The following is an 8,880-nucleotide window of genomic DNA, read 5'->3' as shown; positions in this document are numbered from 1 at the left end:
AGTGGGCCAAAGAGTGGCAGATGGAGTTTAATTTAAATAAATATTGCATGTTGGTAAGGCAAACCAAGGCAGGACGTATACAGTTAATGGTAGGGTCCTGGGGAGTGTTGTTGAACAAAGAGGCCCAGGGTGCAGGTGCAGAGTTCGTTGAAAGTGGAGGTGCAGGTAGACTGGGTGATGAAGAAGGCATTTGGCATGCTTGCCTTTATTGATCAGTGCATTGAGTATAGGAGTTGGGACGTCATGTTGCAGCTGTACAGGACATTGGTGAGGCCACGTTTAGAATATTGCATTCAGTTCCAGTCTCCCTGCTATAGGAAAGATGTTGTTAAATTTGAAATGTTCAGAAAAGATTTACCAGGATGTTGATGGGACTGGAGGGTTTGAGCTATAGAGAGAGCTGAATCTTTTTTCCCTGGAGCATCGGAGGCAGAGGGATGACCTTTATAGAGGTTTATAAAATCATGAGGGGCGTGGATAAGGTGAATAGCCAAGGTCTTCTTTCCAGGCTAGGGAAGTCCAAACCTAGAGGGCATAGGTTTAAGGTGAGAGGGAAAGATTTAAAAGGGACATGGGAGGCAATTTTCTCACGTTGAGGGTGGTGTGTGTATGGAATGAGTTTCCAGGGGAGGTGGTGGAGGTAGGTGCAATTAAAACATTTAAAAGGCAACTGGATGGAGAAATGAATAGGAAGGGTTCACAGGCAAATGGGCCAAGTGTTGGCAAATGAGACTAGATCTGTTGTAGATATCTTGTCTGCATGAGGAGTTGGACCGAAATGTCTGTTTCTGTGCTGTATTTCTTTATAACTTACCAAATTGCAATTTCACACAGCATAACAGTTTCAGAGCTACAGGGCTACCGTGGGACAGACCATCTGTTTTACGTAATAGTGGTACAAATGCCTTCTGGGGCAGATTTAACAGTATGGGGGTATCCCTGTATTAACAGAATGTAAATATATAGGTTTTAGTTCTTGCTTATTGTTTTCCACCATTGTATCAAGAATGTGAAATAACAGATTTTGTTTTATTTTTGTGTTGGGGGGGGGGGGGGTGGTGCAGAGATTGATTTGGAACAAAGATGTGGGAGTGGGAATGCACCAAGTTCATCAGAAAAACTCCCCCGCTTTGAAAACAGAATCTGCAAATTATTCATACAAGAAGACATCAGTTCTCATGACTGAATTAGTCTAAATTTATATTCTATATAACTTATTGTAGATTTTCACACAATTTTTCACAGAGAATAATACCATCAGAGAACATCTTCTGGAATGAGTGAAATTCAAACACTGGGCTTCAGCAGAAATTTCAGAATTCATTCTTCTATATATAATCTTGCAGAAGTCCATGCTAATAGGCCAATCCATATATTCTATATATAAACTATCTGAATCCCTCAATTAGATTCCAGTCTGTAACCACTCCCAGATAACTATTATTCCACATATAAACCATTGTAACCGCTCTATTAGACTCCAGTCTATAATCATTCCCAGGTAACCATTATTCTATATATAAACCATCGTAACCCCTCGATTAAACTCCAGACTGTAATCACTCCCACGTGGCCACTATTCTATATATAAACCATCCTAAGCACTAGAATAGATTCCAGTCTGTAATCATTCCCAGGTATCCATTATTCTGTATATAAACCATCTGAACCCCTTGATTAGATTCCCTGCAACCACACACATGTATACATTATTTGACTTATAAACCAAGCTAACTCTTCTATTAGATTCCAAATTGTACTCTCACACAGATACCCATTTTCCTATATAAAAAACCATGTGATGTCTCTCAATTCAATTCCAGTCTGTAAGTACTCCCAGGTATCTGTTATTTGATATATAAACCATCTGAACCTCTCAAATAGATTCCAGTCTGTAAGCACTCCCAGGTGTACATTATTCTATATATAAGTGGTTTGAACCCATTGATTAGATTCCAGTCCGTAATCACACTCAGGTATTCATTAGATTCTATCATTGTATATATTGTAGACCCGAGGTTTGCAATTTCTGAACTTCTGAAGAAGGGTCACTAAACTGAAAATGTTAACTCTGCTTTCTCACCACAGATGTTGTTGGACTTCTTAAATTTTCCCAGCAATTTCTGTTCTTGTTTCTGAGTCCTATGGGGTCTGTCAACCCTGTAGTGGTTGTGAAATGAATTTTATCAGGTCTCATGCATGTCTGACGCTTGTTGTGAGGAAGTCTGAACAGAGTCCTTGAAAGGCTGGAGTGGACCTGGAAATTGGACTTAAAGGGGCACAACATCCAAAGTTTGGTGCTGCAGCCAGATGGACCAGTGGACCACTGCAGAATGAAAAGTTATGGATATCGATGGAGTGACCGACAGGAGAGTCCTAATGTTATGCAACACAGAAACAGACACTCTGGTCCAACTTGTCTGTGCCGACCAAGTTTCCCAAACTAAACTAGTCCCACTTGCTTGCATTTGACCGTTAACCCTTTCAACCTTTCCCATTCATGTACCCATCCAAATGTCTTTTAAATGTTACAACTGTACTTGCAGCTACCACTTCCTCTGTCAGTTCATTCCACATATAAACCACCCTCTGTGTGAAAAGTTGCCCCTCGTGTCCCTTTTAAATCTTTCTCCTCTCAACTTTTCAGGGGCGTGGTGATAGGTGTACCAAAGGGAAATGTACTAATTTAGGAAAGTGTCTTCAACAAACTAATTTGGCCTTCAATCCCAACAATTTTCCCAGTACCATTTCTCTACTAATATTGATCTCCCTCAGTTCTTTGCTCTTACTAAATCTTGCATCCTCCAACAATTCTGGTATCTGATTTGTGTCCTCTTTTGTGAATATAGTACTAAAGTATGTATTCAGTTCTTCAGCCACTTCTTTGTCCCCTGTCATACATTCCCCCATTTATGTCTGTAGGGGACCTACATTTGTCTCAGCCAATCTTTTTCTCTTCACGGACCTATAGAAACTCTTAGCGTCAGTCTTTATATTCTCTGCAGGCTTACTTTTGCATTCTATTCTCCCCTTCTTGATCAATCCCTGGGTCCTTCTTTGTTGAATTCTAAACTCCTCCCAACCGTCAGATTTATTATTTTTCTTGGCCAATCTGTATGCTTCTTCCTTGGATCAGATACTATCCCTTATTTCCTTTGTAAGCCATGGATTGGCCCTCTTATCCATTTTGTTCTTGCAACAGACAGGAATAAACAGTTGTTGGAGTTCCCCCATGTGTTCCTTGAATGTTTGCTATTGCCTATCCATTGTCATCCCCTTAAGTAACTCACCCCAATCTACCAAGGCCAATTCATGCCTCATATACGGTAAATGGAAAAGCCCTGGGGAAAATTGATGCACAGAGAGATCTGGGTGTTCAGGTCCATTGTACCCTGAAGGTGGCAACGCAGATTGATAGAGTGGTCAAGAAGGCATACGGCATGCTTTCATTCATCGGACGGGGTATTGAGTACAAGAGTTGGCAGGTCATGTTACAGTTGTATAGGACTTTGGTTCGACTACATTTGGAATACTGCGTACAGTTCTGATCGCCACATTACCAAAAGGATGTGGATGCTTTGGAGAGGGTGCAGAGGAGGTTCACCAGGATGTTGCCTGGTATGGAGGGTGCTAGCTATGAAGAGAGGTTGAATAGATTAGGATTATCTACATTAGAAAAATGGAGGTTGAGGGGACACCTGATTGAGGTCTACAAAATCATGAGAGGTATAGACAGGGTGGATAGCAAGAACTTTTTTCCCAGAGTGGGGGACTCAATTACTAGGGGTCACGATTTCAAGGTGAGAGGGGAGAAGTTTAAGGGAGATATGCGTGGAAAGTTCTTTACGCAGAGGGTGGTGGGTGCCTGGAACACATTGCCAGCGGAGGTGGTAGAGGTGGGCACGATAGCATCATTTAAGATGTATCTAGACAGATACATGAATGGGCAGGGAGCAGAGGGATACAGATCCTTGGAAAATAGGCGACAGGTTTAGATAGAGGATCTGGATCAGCGCAGGCTTGGAGGGCCGAATGCCCTGTTCCTGTGCTGTAATTTTCTTTGTTCTTTGTTCTATATCCTCGTAGTTTCCTTTATTGAGGTTCAGCACACCAGTCTCTGCATCAACAACCTCACTCTTTACCTTGATAAAAAATTTCTATCATGTAATGGTCGCTCTTCCCCAAGGGGTCTGACACAGCTAGATTGGCAATGATTCCCTTCTCATTACGCAGCACCCAGTTTAAGATGGCTTGCTCTCTACTTGGTTCCTCCACACATTGGTCAAGAAAACCATCCTGTATACACTCCAGGAATTCCTCCTCTATGGCATTGTGGCTAATTTGATTTGCCCAACCTATGTGCAGATTAAAATCACACATGATCTCTGATATTCCCTTATCATATGCATCTCTAGTTTCCTGTTTAATGCCATTCTCGACATCACCACTGCAGTTTGGGACATATATATATGACACCTACTAATGCTTTTTGCCCTTTGGTATTTCTCAACTCTATCCATACAGACTCAACATTGTCAGAGCTAATATCCTTTTTCGCTATTGTGTTAATTTCCTCTTTAACCAGCAATGCCACTCTGCCACCTCTTCCTTTTTACCTGTCCTTCCTAAATACTGAATACCCTTGGACATTCAATTTCCATCTCTGGTTACCCTGCACCATTTGTCCTTCCAGGGAATGACAGGTGGCCAGTGTGGGATCCCATGCCTGATGCTGCCTGTGAACAATCACACTGGATTATTTTATTTCCCCATGACCAGGTCAGTGCTGGAGCCTGGGGAATAGGAACCGGGAATGTAATTGGGTTTCTCTAGGTACAGGGGGCCACTGACTGTACGCACATGGCACTTAGAGGGTTGTATCACAATGCTGTGGAGGTCATCAACAGGAAGGGATTCCATTTGATCAATGTTCACCATTACCACATCCTGGCCTGCTACCCTGGCAGCTGCCACAACCTCTACCTTCTGGACCACTCTCAGGTCCCTGGTATGTTTCAGGGCCCAGGGGCCTTACAAGGCTGGTAACTGGAGGACGTATCCACTGTGACCATGGCTGATGACCATTGCACAATTCCTGACTGATTCAGAGCACAGATTCAATGCTGCCCATACTTTGACCAAAGTCCTGGTGGAGCAAACAACAGGGCTGTTAAAGTTGCAGTTCTACTGCTTGAAGCAGTATGAGGAGGGGTTCCTCCAGGACAGTCCCAGCAGGTCAAGCTGCCCTCTGCACCACTCCAGCAGTAATGAGGTGATGTGCTGGACGCAGAGGAACTGAGGGAATGTTAGCAGTCTTCTGAGGAGAAGGAGGAGGATGAAGGACAATGGGGAATGGGAAACTGCTGTTGTCTATAGCAGGTCTCTGTTGTGTTGGGTGCTGAAAGCTGTACACAAGCTCATTGACACCTGGTTTCAATAGAAGTGTAGCTGAAAATCATCATCTGTGCTATCTTTTGGTCATCTTTCCCAAATCTGATTGGCATTGTTGGTTTTGTTTGTGTTCCTTTTTGCATTCCATGAAGAAAAGCTCATGTTTGTGTTTGTATTTGTCCAATTGCTTGCCTGTGGGTGATGTTCCCCAACTGGATAATAAGATGTGGACCTACAGCAGTCAATGGTACAGGGTAGCACTGCCTTAGAGGGTCGTTAGACAGAATGTAACCAGGGAGAGGTAAAGTGTGTGATCTGGTTATTAAACAGTGCAGAAGGTGAGAGAATAGGGTTGTACATGCAAAGAAGCATTAACCATGCTGCCTATGTGCCATTACTTTGCCAGTGAGGCAATGTCAAATTGTCAACACTTTCCCAGGTACACAGCGGCCTTTCAAAGATGGCATGCATTCAAGGGATGATGTTTTTTTTACGTGGGAGAAGAGTTGTTCTGGAAATGGTAAGTGGTAAAATGGGTTGAAAATTGAGTGTGAGAAATGCCACAGGAGTAGGGTGGACAATTAAGGTAGCGAGTTTGGTAAGACACTGTGAGAGAATTCGCTAGGGCTGTGGCAACAAACCCTCCACAAATCTTGACGCAACTTGGACTTAGCCAAAAAAGCAAGATTCAGCCCTTTGTATCTGTCTTTACAGTAGAAGATACAAGTTCCCAGTGGAAAAGTGTACACTAATCAGGCTAATGTGAATGAGGAAAATTGAGGCTCTCAGGCGTAATATTAGCAGTAACGTCACTGGGCACAAGGCTCAAGTCCCACTATACCAACTGCTAAGAAATCTGTGCTGTTGCCACAAAGATGGAACTGATTGTTGTAAGAACATACCTAGGTCACTTTAAGGAAAGAAACTGTCATATCCAAAGGTGGAATAAAACAAAGAACTGCGGATGCTGGAGATCAGAAACATAAAGTGCTAGAGAAACTCAATAGGTCTCAACATCTTTGGAGAGAAAAACAGAGTTGATGCTTTGAGTCAGAACGGAATATCCTGAGGTGGGACTTACACCAGACCTTCAGATTCAGAGGTAGACACTGCCATTGCACCACAAGACCCTAGAAGAAGGGGGAAGCAGGATTTAAACCTCTGCAGGGAAATTCCCTCTGAGTTTTAAGCCTGATGCTTTAGGTACGCAGTTACTTAAAAGATCGCAGCAAGACCAGTGATATAACCTTTTCACGATCTTATGAAGAGACCTAGTGGTTTGAACTACCGCTCAGATCAAATGCAAATTAGAGATGGAAAGCAAATGCTGGCTTTCCCAGCAATGCCCACATCCCAAGAAAGAATAAATGAAAAACAACAGAGAGGAGAGAAAGAAACTGCCAGGGAATATAAACAAGTGTGTAGGCAACAAGGCAGCAGATGGTGTATGATGTTGTTAACTATGAGGTTATACATGTTTTAATAGAAAAGCAGAATATAGTTTGAAAAGTGTGAAATTTGTGAATGTTGATGTTCAGAGAGACTTGGATGTACTTTTACAAGGAACACAAAGTGCTGGCATGCAGACACAGCAAACAATTAGGAAAGCAAATGGCATTCTGGCTTTCAAGTAAGGGAATTGGTATAATAAGTGAAGAAGTATCACCATATAATTGTGAAGGATTTTGGTGCAGACAATACCTTGAATAGTGTCGAATTTTTGTTTCTATATATAAGGAAGGATGCACTTACCCTGCAAACAGTACAATGAAGGTTCACTCGATTGGTCCCTGGGATGAGAGGATTGTCCTTTGATAAAACGAAGTAAATTGGGTTTATATTCTATGGAGTTTAGAAGAATGAGAAACGATCCCATGGAATGTGTCTTCAATGCTCATAGGGATCAACAATAAATGTGGCCTAGCCACAATTGCTCAAATCTTGAGGTCAAATCGTAAAATAGGATCAAACTGTTTCTTCGATTGTCCAGGTATGGGATTTTACAACTAAGCCCCTTGATCATTGCAACTGACTTTTATTTTGTAAAGTTCTCCCTTAAAGCTTACCAATTCAACTCTTAAATCTAACTTTTGATCACTCACCTTACTTTTCCTATCCTTGGATAAGTGACTGTTTCTCCTTTTGTGTCCGTGAAGCAGCTTGGGATATTCATTTATGTCAAAGTCACCACGAAAACTGAAATTTGTTACTGCTGAAATTCTCACCTGTATTTTCTGTTACTTCCAGATTTGTAGAGTTTTTTTGCGTCAGCCACCCATTTTCTACCTTCTGTAACATTCAGCTCATCCATTGCCCCACTGTCTGAATCCTGAAACATCGATTGATATTCACCCATCACCCATTCTCACTGAAAATACTGGGCGCCGTGCACCAACACCTACTTTGAATATTCACATTCTTGTTTTTTCCAATCCTTCCATTCCTTCAGATATGCTACAACTTTCTAAAATTTGAGATTTGGACATCCTGTTTTCCTTCACACCTCTTTAATGATCTTGTCAAACTTCGATGACTTAAAAGAGTTAATTCGGAATTGCATCAGATGCACCTGGGTTGCACACCCGCAGTATATTCGTCGCCCGAAAGGTGGAATTGAACCACTCTGTCGCTAGACAGCTACAGGTTTGAAGCCTGCACCCCAGACCACTGAGGCTCATCCGGGCATTGATACATGTCTGTACGAGCAATATATAAACCACCAATTATTCAGCATTTCTAGGTTATATTGACTGATTTGTTGTTCTCTTCTGATTTAAGTTTTACCGAAACTATATAGTTACAGAACTCAAGTCACCATACTCGGGATGTTTCGACTCATTTCACGCCGATGTCACTTCTGACGGCACCGGGCTCTGCCAGGATATATGCAAATATTGCACTTGGTGATTGGTCGTTGCATCTCCGGATGTGGCGAGGTGCCAATCTTGCATGTCATTTTGCAACTTGTCTTTTCAGTAAACTTGCACTTTCAGAGTGTCCTGGGGGATGCAGTCAATCCCCAAATAATAGGGGTATACAAAGTGTAGAGCTGGATGAACACAGCAGGCCAAGCAGCATCAGAAAGGCTGACGTTTCGGGCTTAGACCCTTCAGCCCTCCTGCTCCTCTGATGCTGCTTGGTCTGCTGTGTTCATCCAGCTCTACACCTTGTTATCTCAGATTCTCCAGTATCTGCAGTTCCTACTATCTCTGAAACAATTTAAAACCCCCAAATAATAGCACAGCATGGCTCCTCTCTGCCCTGGTAGCGATTTCAATGGACTGTGGTAACAATTGTAACAACGCATTCTCAATCCCTTCGTTTGGCGTTAAAGCAGCTTTATCCTACATCAGAACTTCGCACGAAACCTCTTAGACACTCAGATCTCCCAATAAAATTTGTAAGTTTTGAAAGAAAAGAATTAGACCACAGCTTCGTAGCAACCGGGCAATACCAGAATTGCAGAATCACAAATATTTTCAGCTGAAT

The 8,880-nt window shown here is 42.3% G+C and overlaps 1 non-coding gene across 1 annotated transcript; it reads right to left on the bottom strand.

Moving 5' to 3' along the window:
- Window positions 1-7,988: 7,988 nt before the first annotated feature.
- trnastop-uca lies at window positions 7,989-8,075 on the bottom strand. The gene has a single exon. It is a non-coding gene; the product is annotated as a tRNA-Sec (tRNA).
- Window positions 8,076-8,880: the final 805 nt, after the last annotated feature.

Source organism: Rhincodon typus, chromosome 5 (genome assembly GCF_021869965.1).
Source record: "Rhincodon typus isolate 14 chromosome 5, sRhiTyp1.1, whole genome shotgun sequence".
In the NCBI taxonomy this organism is placed as follows: Eukaryota; Metazoa; Chordata; class Chondrichthyes; order Orectolobiformes; family Rhincodontidae; genus Rhincodon; species Rhincodon typus.
The sequence above is the reverse complement of the archived record's forward strand: the minus strand, read 5'-3'. Positions and strand labels throughout refer to the sequence as shown.